The sequence below is a fragment of the Charadrius vociferus genome, unplaced genomic scaffold, assembly GCF_000708025.1.
Source record: "Charadrius vociferus isolate BGI_N301 unplaced genomic scaffold, ASM70802v2 scaffold136, whole genome shotgun sequence".
NCBI classification, from domain to species: domain Eukaryota; kingdom Metazoa; phylum Chordata; class Aves; order Charadriiformes; family Charadriidae; genus Charadrius; species Charadrius vociferus.
This window is the reverse complement of record NW_009648960.1, coordinates 3,037,785-3,052,096: the sequence shown is the minus strand read 5'-3', so window position 1 is coordinate 3,052,096 and position 14,312 is coordinate 3,037,785. Positions and strand designations below refer to the sequence as shown.

The following is a 14,312-nucleotide window of genomic DNA, read 5'->3' as shown; positions in this document are numbered from 1 at the left end:
AATGCACTTAACTTAGTGCACAGACATCAATTTAGCTCATCTGAGTTACTAAAGTAGGCTAAATCAATAAAAGGCACTTGTAAATGGATTTAAAAGAACATTCATGTGGGGTTTGTTTCAATTTAACAAGTCATGTTAAAGAGCAATTTTAGTTAAATCCAAGTAAGGTTTCTTTGTTGTCTGTCCTTAAACCCTAGATTATGACACTAATTACACACATAAGAAAGCACAGAGGAAAGCAATCCGTGTATCTCTGAGCAGGCTATCCTGAGTCTCTGCATCAGATCCCACAGAAGATGGATGTAAAAGGATTATGTATGCTATAAGCTTATCTGAACTCAACCAGACTGAAGGTAGTCCCTTCTGGCCCCCCCTTCCTCAGCGACAGGACATTATTTTCATGTCCCATAATTTCTTTCCTAGGACTGGCTGAGTAAGGTAGCCTGTCGCAACCTGTCTCCATACAGCCAAACAATCTCTTCCCAGAAACACCTAAAGAAAAGTAAGATGGAGGGCAGCTGTCTCCAGAGAAGGATGCAAAAAAAAGAAGAGATATTAAACAGGGATGTTGGAGGATATATGCCCAGGAAGCAGGTGCCCCATTTGGCCCTCCTGCTGTGACAAGCAAGTAATAATCTGACCCACCCAAATACTGTGGGATGGAAAGTCCCCTGAGCAGGGAAGCACACAGGCAGCACTGCCACTTCTTCCTCAGAAGCAAAGCAGTACGGTTGGATAGGCCCACTGACAAAACAGTGACTGCAATTATATGTTTTTTCTATTTATACCAGAGGCTAAATTAACAGATTAATGTTTGCTTCCAGCCAATGCTACCAGCCTGAAGGGGAAATGGAGCAGAATGAGGTCAGCAGAGGTCATAGCTCATTCAACCCATCAGTATAGTCAAATTTGCTCAGCAGAGCTTTGATTACTTTTCCAAACTTCAAGGCTGGTTTGTGGTAAGAAAATTTTTTAGAAAGGGAGGAATAAAAGGCTAAAACTAAGGCTATGTTAAGATATTAATAAATCTCTCAACTAGCAAAACTATTATCTTTATTTGGGAAGCTGAATGCTTCTGAATATTAAATCAAAACCACTCAGCTCTGAACATCTAGAAGTCTTGCTCCTGAATGAAACGGGGGCTGTAGTGAGATTTACCAAGCTCATGCAGGGCTAACTGTACAGCCCATGGGATTAAGCCGTTACGCAGTCACAGCCATTAAAATATCCCTCTCAGCTCTTCTTCTGACACACAGGGAGGATGCTGCTGCCCTTGCAACCTTACCCTATGCATATTTTAGCTCAGTGCCTCCTTTTAAGACATGAAGCCTCACTTGAAGATCAGCGCTCTCTAAGGCAGAAGAGCCTCTGAGTCCAGCTGTTGCTAAAGCATTTCACAACTGTCACCTTCACATGACAGCAGCGCTACAGCGCACACCTGGAACTGGCCTGTATTAGCACTTAAGAGTGACCGCCAGAAGCATGGCTACCACAAATAATAGTTAACTCAACAAGAGCGAAGAAAACCACAGCCGTGCAGTCACAACAGCACCATTTCAAAACTCCTACGCGAACACTCAATCCTGAGCTGTATGGCGCTGATCACTATATAATACTAACAGTGTTCAATAAGTGTTTTTCAGGATAACATAGTGGTGATGAAACCTGAGCTAGCTTCATCAAATGGCATCCAGCAGGCTCTTCAAGATGAACATAGTACCTGTGGGCACAAACCACAATGAATTTTGTACCATCTTTCCTGCCCTGAGATGAGATCCTGCAATCATGAACTAAATGGACTTAAACTTTTATATATAAACATAAATCCAAAAAAAAAAAAGAAAAAAAAGGAGAGACTCAATTCCTGACCCACCCAGTTCATCTTGTACTTGGAGCATCTCAGGACAATAATCCCTTCCATCTCCGACAGCTTTTGCCGCTTCCCTGACACAGCCTCCAAGGGGGAGCTCGGAGAGCCGTGCTGACAGCCCCAGCCGTCAGCACTAGTCCAACCTGGCTGGCTGCAACTGCATGTTACCACGAGCAAACACCAGCCGGGGGCAACTCTGGGTAGCAGGGCTTTGACATCTAACTGAACAGTAGCATATGTCTCCTGTTAAAGAAATAAATAAATATCACTTTGGTCTGTAAGAAGAGCCAGCCGTGTGCTTCCTTCTCGAGGAAAAAAAAAATAAAAAAAAAAAAATCAGGGAGCATAGTATCACCATTTCAGAACAAAATGTAATTCCTGCTCGGTCCTGGTGGGGCTGGCAGAGAGCACCAACACTATGGATACACCAGACTTTGGACGTCCTGCCAGTGTCGGTCAATGTCTGACTCTCCCAGAACATATCTTGTAACTATCAATTCAACATGAGCAAAAATCTTTTCTCAACCGCCGTGGTCTTCTTCCACAGCCTAGGACACATTCAGCTGTGTCCACCCTAGCTTCCCCATTGACCACATATGGGACGGGAAGCTTTGTCGTTATCATCCCTGTACTTGTCCTACCCTTTTCTGCATTGCAACTTTTTTATTATTATTTAACTTAGCTCCTCTTCTGCATTAGATTTTTTTTATTAGCGCTTGTAACACTGTGCTCAGGTAATGCATCTTTAACTGGCTGAGACTTGTAAAGAATTTAAGTGTTAAGGTAAGATAATCATTACTATTTCATGGAAATGAAACTCAGTTAACTCCACCAGAGAACACTCAATCCTGAGCTGTATGGCGCTGATCACTATATAATACTAACAGTGTTCAATAAGTGTTTTTCAGGATAACATAGTGGTGATGAAACCTGAGCTAGCTTCATCAAATGGCATCCAGCAGGCTCTTCAAGATGAACATAGTACCTGTGGGCACAAACCACAATGAATTTTGTACCATCTTTCCTGCCCTGAGATGAGATCCTGCAATCATGAACTAAACGGACTTAAACTTTTATATATAAACATAAATCCTAGATGAGTGACCTGCATGTATCCATATCTGTCTATCTATCTGTGTGTGCATAGATTTGATAGATAAAAGTGATAGTAACCTGAGCAAGATGCAAATGGTATGGAATAAAGGGTGGAATGTCCTGGTTTGAGGTAAAACAGGACCAATTTTGTTCAGTAACTTTACTTCTTAGCTGGGACTCTTCTGACTACTGAAATTAACAGCATATTGTGCAGACAGTGTTCACTCTCTCAGCGCAATAAGACCAATGTTTATAGCTGATGCCCAGCCATGGTATGCAGAGAGGCTCTTGCTTATACTTATTGCTATAACAGCCAAGGCCAACCAACTTTGTTATTTGCCCCGTTGGAGGGTCGGAAGCGGAAAAGTGCAGTGGGGTCCCACCTGTGGGGAGGAGCGGACAGGACAGGTGACCCAAAACTGACCAACGAGGGTATTCCATCCCATCTGCCTCAAGCTCAGTATAAAAGCTGACGGATCAAAGGGTCAGGGGGTTCATTCTTCAATGGGCTTTTTCTTCTGACGTCTGAGGAGGACTCTGTTCATCTGCCTGTGATCCCGATCCTGAATGCAGATCCGGAATCCAGTTCCCGTCCATCACTGAGTCCAGCCTGGGACTGCCCCACTGCCAGCTGGTGTCATGGTTGTCATGGTGGGAGCCTGATACGGTTTTGTATATATTTCATTATTTCCTTTTCTTTTATTATTAATATTTCATTAAAGTAGTTTAGTTCCTTCTAAACTCGTAAGTCTCTTTTTCCCTCCTCTGCCTCTCTCTTTGAAGAGGGGTAGAGGGGAGCATCTGTCGGTTCCATCTGGGGTCCCCCACGGCGCCAGTAGCCGATTTGGCCTAAACCACGACAGCTACACATCCACTTTGCTTCTCATACAAAGCTAGTAAAGAGTAATTTCAGTAGGATCTGGACCGGGCCCTCAAATCAGGGAATGAACTCGGTCATGACCTAAAGCTCACTGCAAAGCTTGCCACTAATTCAGGTGCACTTATTTGGTGTTGCCTTGACTTAAAAAAAAAAAAAAAAAGGAAGCAGCATGCTTTTATAAAAGAAATTATAACAACAGTAAACCAAGGGCACCACTCCAAGACACAACGTGCTCCTGCATTCAGTTCTCCACTCCAGAAACAGACAGACATACTGGGAGCCCACAGTTCGTCATATTGCTTAAAAATTAGCAGAGGTGCTCAGAAGTTAGCGCTCTTCATCCAGTGTAACCTCAGAAGTGATTGCCACCTGCTCTAGGGACATCCACAGCAGTCTGAAGCTAGTACATTGGGTTAAGTTCAAACATGGCAGCAAGCAGCTCCCAGGATAAAAACCAATTTACCCTGCCAAGAAGCAGGTAGCTTATGTCAAACCATGTTGACAGATCTGCACCACAACCAGCAGCTGAGCTGATTCATTTACAACTTGCTTTGTATATCTCTTTTCCATTGGACACACTCTTACAACAAAGGAAGAGTCTCATGACTGATACTGGGATGAAATATGAGCAGAAAACAACTTCTCAACCCTTTTTAAGGTTTTTTTAAAACCTTTCATTTCCTAGAACAGGTAAACAGCCAACATCAGATACTTCAGTGAGCTGAAATCTGATGGGAAAGAAAATTTAGTCTAAATCAGTTTCAATTATTATTGCTCAATTAAAATAAATTATTTTGATTTGTTTGGTTGAAAATGTGAGTTAATTTATAGAAGAAAGCATGAAAAGCTGTTAAATATCATGAACCATACATTTTCATTTTTAAATGCATGATGGTGCTTGACAATTTCAGCACTTTTCCCTTTGTTTTTAAACTACTCCTTTCTCACCAAAAGCTTCCCTGTTAGACATTTTTCAATTTTAAAAAAGCTCTCAAAAAATCTGCTTCTAGCTCTAACTGAAGTCTACATACAGGAAACAGGAGCAGATGAGCTTCTTTCACCTTGTGCAATAGTCTTGGCAAGAACATCTTGAACCTCTCCCATAAACTCAGCCTCTACATCCGGCCCTCAGGTACCCGCACACCAGAGCCATTTCTGAGGCTGACTGACTCTACAGCCCCTGCACTGTGATGGAAACAGCTCCCAGATTTTTCACAGCCTTTAGCATCAATCTGAATGCATGCCCAGCTGACCAGTTAAAAAACAACAGCACCACAAAAAAAACCCCAAATAACACCACAATCTCCTCTCTCCAGCACAGTAGACAGAGCTGTCTTTGATGCTGCCCTTCATTCTGTGCCCCCGCATTGGGAGAACCCGCCATTTCAAACCCAAAGCACGTGGCTATGCTATTTCTGACGGGCAGAAGCAGAAGCCAGCTCTCCGGGGAACTGCAGCGTGAGCACGGCGTTTGTACGATGATTGGCCAGACGGACGCCCTCTTGCTTCTAAGCCTTAAAGAAATGAAAGCACATCTATGAAAGTTTCACCAAGGGGAAAAAAAAGAAAGAAGACAAAAAAAGGAAGGCAAAGGGGTTTCAGAGAAGACAGCCCCTTGAGCAATTTCCAAACATCAAAGAAAAAGGCCTCCAGCGTGTTCTCCTCATCTGATACCTTTGTTCCCCCACTCCATGCCTGCAGGCATATTCCTAGCAATGCACAAAAGGCTCCTACAGCCCATGGACAGCTCTTCGTCCACACACATTACCTGCCTCCCGCTCTGATTACCTCACGCTGTCACTTCAAACCAATCAAAATTCATTTTATATGGAAAGCGGCTCTTGTGAAACTAGGTGGGACCGACCAGGGAGTCTCGAGTCCCAGGGAACTCTAGCAGTTCTGTATCAGAAGCACTCCTGTGCAGTGTGTCTGCTCCTTCATCCGTAATGCAGTTAGAGTTCAGGTGAGTCCTTTTGCTCTGCCATTAGATTATGAGGTACATACTTGGGTGTTTCCCACTTTCTTACCTCTGTTCACACAGTGATTTCCCTTCTTCTACAGGTCTGCATTTCTATTTTTATGTTCCACACAAGATTACCTTTTCCTGCCCATCTCTGCCTTTGCCTCAGTGGCTTTGCAGAGAAGCAGGGCAGGTGGCTGCGTGTTTCAATATTTACAAAGCACACTCACAATCACAGCGTGCGCAGCTGCCTAGAACTGCTGCTCTTGAATGCATCCCTGTCATCACGTCCACTGCCGTGGGGTAGGGCGTGGGTAGCAAATGAGGCAGGCCAGAAAGGGTCTCTCTGCTCCCCATCAGGAACTGCTGCTATCTGTGTGCAAATTCAGAAGCTGTGCTTATGTGGGTAAGCCAACAAAACAGTTTCCCTCACCCTGGAAACCGCAGGCAGGACCTGTCAGCATAGCACTGCAGACAGGTTCAGTCTGTTGGAACTTCTTTCACAAACACACAACGCGTCCTCGTAACAGCAGCATTTCCCTTTCACATCCCAACATACAACGCTTGTGTGACCAAACTCAGTTTCAGATAAACTCTTAATGAACTGCTGCTGACTCCTGGCCCTTCACTGCCGCACACCTCGAGGCTGCTGCAGACTCACCCAAGTTAAAACTACCCCATGTTGGTTTTAACAAGACTAGTCCCAGTGCTGGCCAGACTCAGACTTGCGACACTGCGAGGAAAAGGTTTGTGTGCAGGCAAGGAACAAATAGCCTGGGATGGAGTTGGCCAAGAGGAAGGTGGGAGCACTCGCCTCTGTCAGCCTGCAGGCAGTGAAGGGTATGTGACAGTCTTACCCCTGTGCCAAGGCTTCTCTGCCTCCTCTGTCTGCAAGGGCTTCCCTGGAGCTTCATGTAGTAAATAAAACAGTTTTTGGCTCATTGCCTCCCAGTCCCTCCATGTAGAATTACTAGGGAATTTCCCTCAGCAGCAAATGACGTGAAAATGAACAGGTATGAATATATCCAAGGAACACCAATTATTTCCACTGTGCAAACCTAGGGGTCTGATCCAACCTTCTTTGAACCCATGTGTTTGCAATGAACGGTGCCCTAAACCCTAACTACAGGTTGGCAAGAAAAGCTAGAAAAGGGAGCTCGCTCTCGGATTTGGGTTTCAATCCAGGTCTGTAAGCATATGCTGCCTCGTAGATGTACGCTGCAAAGCCACTGAAACGCCTTTGCTGAGCTTTGCTGATCTTTAAGTAAAGAGACTACACTTGACACCTGACCCCCAGAGTTTCAGGCCATTTTGAGCCCTAAACGAGAGCGGCCCCACACTGCTGCAGGCTGGTCCCTCTGCCCCACCAGTGGCTCACAACCCCTCTGCGGGCAAACAGAGAGAGCCCATCACCCTGTGGCAACTAAACTATCTTGCTCAGTAACCTGCTTTTGCGAGGGAGTGCTGATAGGTTACATTCCCCATGTAATACAAGACTTAAATTATTTTACAAAAGCACCAACTTCCTTCTGACAAGGAGTCAGAAGGAAATAAGAAAATCAATGAATTCAGAAGACTGTAGAGAGGAAGGGGGGGGGGGGACACGACGACACACGACACCAACCAAAAAAGAAAAACCCACTGAAATTAACACTTCTCTCATTTGTCTGAAGAAGACATACTACTGGAGTAGCAAGGATTTTAATTTCTAAAATACCTAGTCAAGACCAGAACTTGGCCTGGGCTATGGAGTACAACGCAGCTCGCTCTTTCCTTCCCAAGCAGGTGGCGAGTTGGGATATATATTTTCAGCAGTGCTGTCACTATAAACTGCACAATTTCTTCCCAACTGTAATGCTTATTGCATTTTACTTAAGTTATAGTGTAGCTCCACACAGATCTGTCCGCCAAGTTGGATGTTTTGAAATGCCACCCATTCCTGACCCGTGTGATTGAAATGGAGGGATTACTCTGCTCAGATGTTTAACTCCCTGTGAAGCATGTGGCCAGAGAAATCCCTGTGCTGCTAAAGCTCTCCAGTCACTGAAGTCAGGCAAAGCTACTCCATTACTAGAGAGCTTCAGTATTACTGGATTTATCTTGATTGCCCACATTTCTAAAAAGCTGAAGGGTGTTTCACACCTCCAGAACACGGAGAATTTCTTACTTCATAATTGAAAAATGCACAGATAGAGAGAACTACTGCAGAGAGGTGAAAAGGAGAAACTGCCAAGAAAAAGAGAATGAATGGCATTATTATTTTACATGGCATTATCAGGTGACAATGGCAGCATACCTGGATGTTTTTTATAATGACATTTAGACTAACATTTGTCAGCGCTAAAAGTTGAATTACACATCACACCAGATCCTCTGAGTAGCATTGTCATATGAAACTCTCAAAATTAGACTAATTAAAGTAGGCAAGCATTATTGGGTCTCCTGTAGAAGTGGTGACTCACAACAGAAAGCAGCAGAGGTGTAGGTTACCACAGGGCTAGGAAGCATTTCTTCTAGCTACTCTAGACCACAGTCCTTCCTCCTAGTCCGCTACCCTTCTTTGCCCATCAGCCATACAATTTAGACCCTGAAATCCCAGGACAATGTGCTTCTGTTTGCAGAGACCATAGTTAGACAGGAGCAATCTGCCGTGTCCACCTTGCCAGGTTATTTAGCCCAAGCACGTGACCCAAGTGGTGCGGTTAACACTATTTCTAAATCCAGCTAGGCTCGATGCTAGCTAAGGGATCCCTCTACAGAGCTCCGCTGCACAGTGTAGACATGCCTTGAGTCTGCTATCATTAGCTGGTATTAATCCTGACAGAGCACCCTGAAAACAACATCCTTAAAAGGGCTTAAGTGGGAGTTAGGCACTAGTTAACTTATAAATTAAAGCGTGAATTAAATTATCCACTGAAGAAAGTAAAGGGCAATTTTAATTTCAATTCATTATGAAGTCAAAGCAAGTAACCGAATTTACACCAGCTAAGGATTTGGCCTACTTTCTCCTCCCCAAGATTTTAAGCCCTGTTTTGTTGCAGGAGCTGTGCGATATGAAGTTATCCTGCTGCATGACACTGGAGACTCATGTCAAACATTCTGCGTATTACTTTCAATAAACTGTTTTAGACCATTTGCAATCCACTACATGCAATTCATAGTTTATGTGAAAATACTAGGGGGCAGGGGGACACCAACAAACGACTTTCTGTGGGATCCTTTGAATTTCCAATTCAAATCATTTACCAATTTATCATTATGATGATGAGTTTTTTGTTTAATTCCTTGCCATAATCATTCCAAACAAGGTTGCGCATTTCTAACACTAGAGACAGAACTGAAAACAGCAAAGTGCTTTGAAAGAAATAAAACTGAGCATAAAGTTGATTAACAAATTGCAAAGAATCACAGACAGTAGTTATACCATTTAGTATGACCAAAGCATAGCCAAATCCTTCAGAGAGATTCCGCAAAACTCTAGCCTTACTGAAATTTAAAAAACAATGTCTCACACTTGTTACTGAACCTAACAAACTCATGAGTATAAATCTCATAGGGCTCAAAATCAGTATTTATTTCTGGCCACATACAATATTTGCCTTGATAACACCTGTGAGCAATTTTCTGCTAGCTGGAGGCAGTTGCTCCTCAGCCTGGAGGTCCCTTATCTGGGATTCCTCAGGGCCACGTCTGCAGCCATAAGCCGAAGAGTGCCTGGAACTGTTCCCAGGCACACCGATGCCAACTGGCAGGGAGCAGCCTGAATCCACGCTAGGAACTGCCTTCGTGCTCAGCACAGGGTGGCTGCACACTGACTGCCAGCAGAGATCAGTCTCTGGACTCTCCTGGCTGTCAAATCACGCCTACGACGTTCAAGGAGAACAGTAGCTGGAATAGGGCAATTTTTTTTCAAGGAAGTAGTCTAACAGTGTCCTGGGGGAGAGGAGACAGACATGCGCTAGCAGACACACTTGCATTTATGACCATGGGGACAGCCACAAACCTCGGCCCTCCTTTCCACAGCGGTGAGGTGAGCAAGGGGAACCCACGGCAGGTCCTGGTCCCCTGAGGTCTGTGCCACCACACAGAAGAGCCCTCCTTTCCCAGGGGAAGCACAGCTGTGCTCGAGGTGTTCCTCCCTCCTCTCCAGCCCATCAGCTGGTCAGCAAAGATGTGCTGGGATACAAATGCCTCTGTGATCCACGCAGCTCGGAGGACATCGGGAAAGGAGCCCGCCAGGGCAGCCACAGAGGCAGTGCAGCTTCTTCTACAGGGCAGATAAATCCTGCGGCAACCCTCCACGCAGAGGGTACCACAGGGATTTTTTAAACAAATTCCTCATTCCTCCATGTATCCTAGCAACACCTCTCTGAGGTTAGAGATGTGATGCCTTGCCCACCTGTTGCATAGGAAGCCTGAGGCAAGTTACATATTGCTTTCTTCCCAGCTCGCCCCACTAGTACGAAGCTGCAGCGATTAAGGAATATGCCACAATCAGCATACCCCAGTCTCGTCCACTTAGGCCAGGTGTCACACAGAGGCGTTCACATCTCTGCACACCATGAACTCAGCAGTGGCTTGTGCAGCGTGCATGTGGTCCAAGGAAACATCTTGCTGATGCAGGCTGAGGGCTTCATGATCACGGCAATAAAAAGGGGCCTTAATCCCTGCCACAAAAATGCTTATGTCCAGCCACACAGCACTGAAGGAGCTCAGGCCCCAAGTGGGTATCTAAACAAAATTTCCAAAAGTGTTGTAGATCCAAAGTGTGCACAGTGAACAAAACTGAAAGAAAATTCGACTCCTCCCATACCCCTCCCTCCAGCTTGATCAAGCTGCAATATAATTACAGCAAATGAGCAGTCCTTGTTAAAAAAAAAACCAAAAAACAAGAAACTAATTGAAAAGCAACCTTTTTCATAAGAGATATCATTCTTTTTCTCTGTCCTCTAAAGCACCCCTTAGCATTTTCTATTTCTTGGGGGGGCGGAAGAAACTGAAAATGTTATAGAAATGATCACAGAACTTTAAAATTTTGTTTTATAGAACCATTAAAAATAAATTTAATCAAAACCTAAAAAAATAAAACCTATTACAAAAATCTGTCCAATTTACAATGGATCACTTTCTGCACTCAGTGAAGATGGTCTTTTCCCTGTGATTCTCCTGCTCATTAAATTAGATTTCCTTTCTTTGGCTATCGCTGACCAAATCCTTTCAGCTACAATGTGCATTTGTCACTTGAACCTCAGTTATCTTAATTTATCATTTATGTCCATTCCAGCAAAACAAGCAGATAAGAAACTACGCATTTTGCTGCTTTGTGTTACTGAACCTAATCACTGCTAAGTCCATTTTATTCTAATATATGAAAGGAATTCAATGGTTGCACAGGCACACGTGGGGCGGTCTCTCTCCCCAAGGCCAACAGGGGAGATGAGGTTATCACTGCTCAGTCAAAGATACATCATTTGCTGTAGATCTCTCTTATTCATCTTCACTCAGAGGAAAATATGGGATACTTCATAAGTGGCTTTGGCACTTGTGAGTCATCCCTCTTTCCCCACTCATGAAGATAAATGCCATAATGAAACGCAGCCATCAGGTATTCTCTATATTTGGAGTACTCAAAGTGCGAACAATGATTATGCCCTTTCATTGGATAAGTTAAGGTTGACTGCCTGGCTACCTGGGGAAGACAGGAATGATTTGCACTAGCTCACAGACAATGAATGGAAGAAGGTGGCATACCTTCTCCCTCAGCATCGGTTATTCTGCTGATTTCAGGGTGAATAATATGTTCAGTGTATCAAACCTTCCTTTTTACTTTAAGGCCACTTGGCAGCTGAATCTGCAAGCTGAGATGAGTCCAGCTGAGATGGCAGCAGCCACTTCATTAATTCAATGTCTGTTTGTTTTTGACACTTCTATGGAACCATTGACTGAGTTTTTGTAACAAGTGAGAAAAGGATTTTTATAGGTAAGAGTATTTGCAAGTGTCACATGAATTTTAGGACATAGTTCTGGCCTGCGCTACACAAACAAAACTCCCTTTCGGGTTGACAGACATTATGAGTGAGAACTGGATCATGCTTTCTGTATCCTTCAGAACTTATGGCCATCATAGTTTGTTGGGTTTGTTTTGTTTTTTTTTTTTTAATATAGCATAAGGGAGGAAATTCAAGCATCTAAAGTTACATTTAAACATGAAAAACCGATAGACATATCTGGCAATAAAAACACAGCTGTTAACAACACACTGAAAATAATGCAACAGTACTGTGGAGGCTGAAACTGTCTTTGGTTATGTCTGAGGATAATCTACAGGTGAGAGCAGCTTCCTCTCTTATTTAACACAGGAACTAGCATTTGTATTTGTATATTGTTCAGTACTGGGCAGAAATACCCTCAGGATCCCATTATCCAGACACTGCATAAATAAGAACAGAACTTCCCAAACTTCTTCACAAGGCAGAAGCCCTGGAAAGACAGCTCTTCACATGAAAGGCAAGAGTTACATTTATATTTTACTCAAGTGGAAGAGATGCACCATTCAAAGCCAATCTCTTGAAAGCTGCAGTGGACTAGAAGCTTGAAGGATGTAAGCTCATATGCACTGCTTCATCTTAAATTTAATAACAAATCACTGGTTGTTTCTGATGTAAACACAGAGCAGTTGGTAGACACAGGATAGGTTCTGACACAGCTGATCTATGGCAGCCTTGCAACATCACCGACTCCCAACATCCAGCAGTTATTTTTATGCAGCTACTAATGCTAAAGATGTGTCAGGAAAATAAATTAAGTATTAATATGCTCCAGGGAAAGCATATGCAACAAGAAAAAGGTTGTGGGTTAAAATAGCCAGGTGCATCTTAACCAGTACACAAAATGGTCAAAGAACAGCTGCCGTAGATACTCACGAGGCCCTGGCACACACTCTCTAGAAAATACTAAGAGTATTTAGAAGCATGCTCTGGCTCGTATTCAGCACCCAGAAGCTATTTTAAGTGCTCGGTAGGGACAAGCTAGTGTTATTAGGGCACTTCTCTTCCAAGAGACAACAATACATTGTGAGCCAAATAATCCCATCAGAGGGCTTTGTAAACACCTAAATCAGATGAAGTGGCTGTGATGATCTCATGTTAGGAAAGATTCAGAGGCTCAGCTAAGGCAGGTTTTTTTATGATACCTGAAAAGAAAGTGAAGTTATTTGCTGGGCAGTTTTGGTGCTGTGCCTATCACATAAAAGCAGCTTCGAGAGAGAATCTCTGGAGTCAGACGAACTGCCTATTGGCGCAGGGCAGCTGGATCAAGGAGAAAATCTTGAGCTGGGGCCTACAAGATAAGTTTTTTTACCTTACTGAGCAGCAAAACCATGGCTAAACAAGCACTGAAAATACAACCCTCACTTCCTCGCAGAACAGCAGCCTCAGACCTAGGGGGAAAGGATTCCAGTCCTTCTCTGGCGTTGGCCTCGCATCACCTCTCTGTCTCAGTTTCACACTGCCTAATGTCTTTTACAAAGCATTTTGAGACCCACAGACAAGAAACAGCATATGAAGAAACAGATAGCACTATTATTACCCAATGCTATGGCTCTGTATTATGTGAAGGCATAGACAGCCACAATGAACACCCTAAATCAGAAAGATGGGAAGAAATGTGGGAACAGAAGAGGAGGAAATTGGATTACAATGGTGACAGGGAGAAGAGTAGTAGATGGCAGGGATTTAGAGACCTTGGCAAGCCCTCTCATATCAGTGTGATGGTCTCAGCAAGGAAAATTGTTAAAAATATGACCAGAAGAGCCCGATCAGAAAGACTCAGACAAACCTGTTTTATTTTGTAAAATATTTCAAGTCGCCTTTTCCCTCCTGTTTTTGAACGCTTAGCCATACAGCCTGGTGAGGCTTGAACAACAAGGAACTGTAAGCACTGGTGAGCCACTCTGAACACAGTGACATGAAAAAAGCAGAGAGTGAAGGGTGCCTAAATATAGTTCAGAAGGCTCCCACCTCTCTGTATTCAGGTTCAAACTCCACATCCAGCTCAGGTCAGCGATTTTCAGTCAGCAATGAGCCACTAGCAGAAATAAGACCATTTCATAACCACCAAAGCTTAGGGTAGAAATGATCATAGCTGATGACGAACCAGGTATAAATAAAATACTTCCAGTGAACTCCCTAAAAAGAGTTTGCTGCTGCCTGCCCTTTATTAAGTTACAGTCCAGTGATATTTAGCCAATTTTTAATCTCCCAAACCACTGACTGTAGATCCTCAGCTGGAAGAAATGAAATGTTGATCTACCCTACATCATGATCCAGCCCTGAATTTAGAAATTAACATAAAACCACGGACTTGGCTTAAATTTTTCTCTCAAGAAAATAAGCCTTTTTCTCACTATATATAATACACTATTTTTGCTTAGGAAAGGGAGTTCTAAAATTAAATACACCAAAGACACAGTCTCCCCCTCCCATTCTCTTTTCTCTCCTCCCCCCCCG

At 43.6% G+C, this 14,312-nt stretch overlaps 1 protein-coding gene across 1 annotated transcript in view; it reads right to left on the bottom strand.

The window, feature by feature from the left end:
• The window catches only part of ERBB4 (v-erb-b2 avian erythroblastic leukemia viral oncogene homolog 4), a 419,420-nt gene that overhangs the window by 297,570 nt on the left and 107,538 nt on the right, over positions 1 to 14,312 (bottom strand). The window lies entirely within an intron of this gene.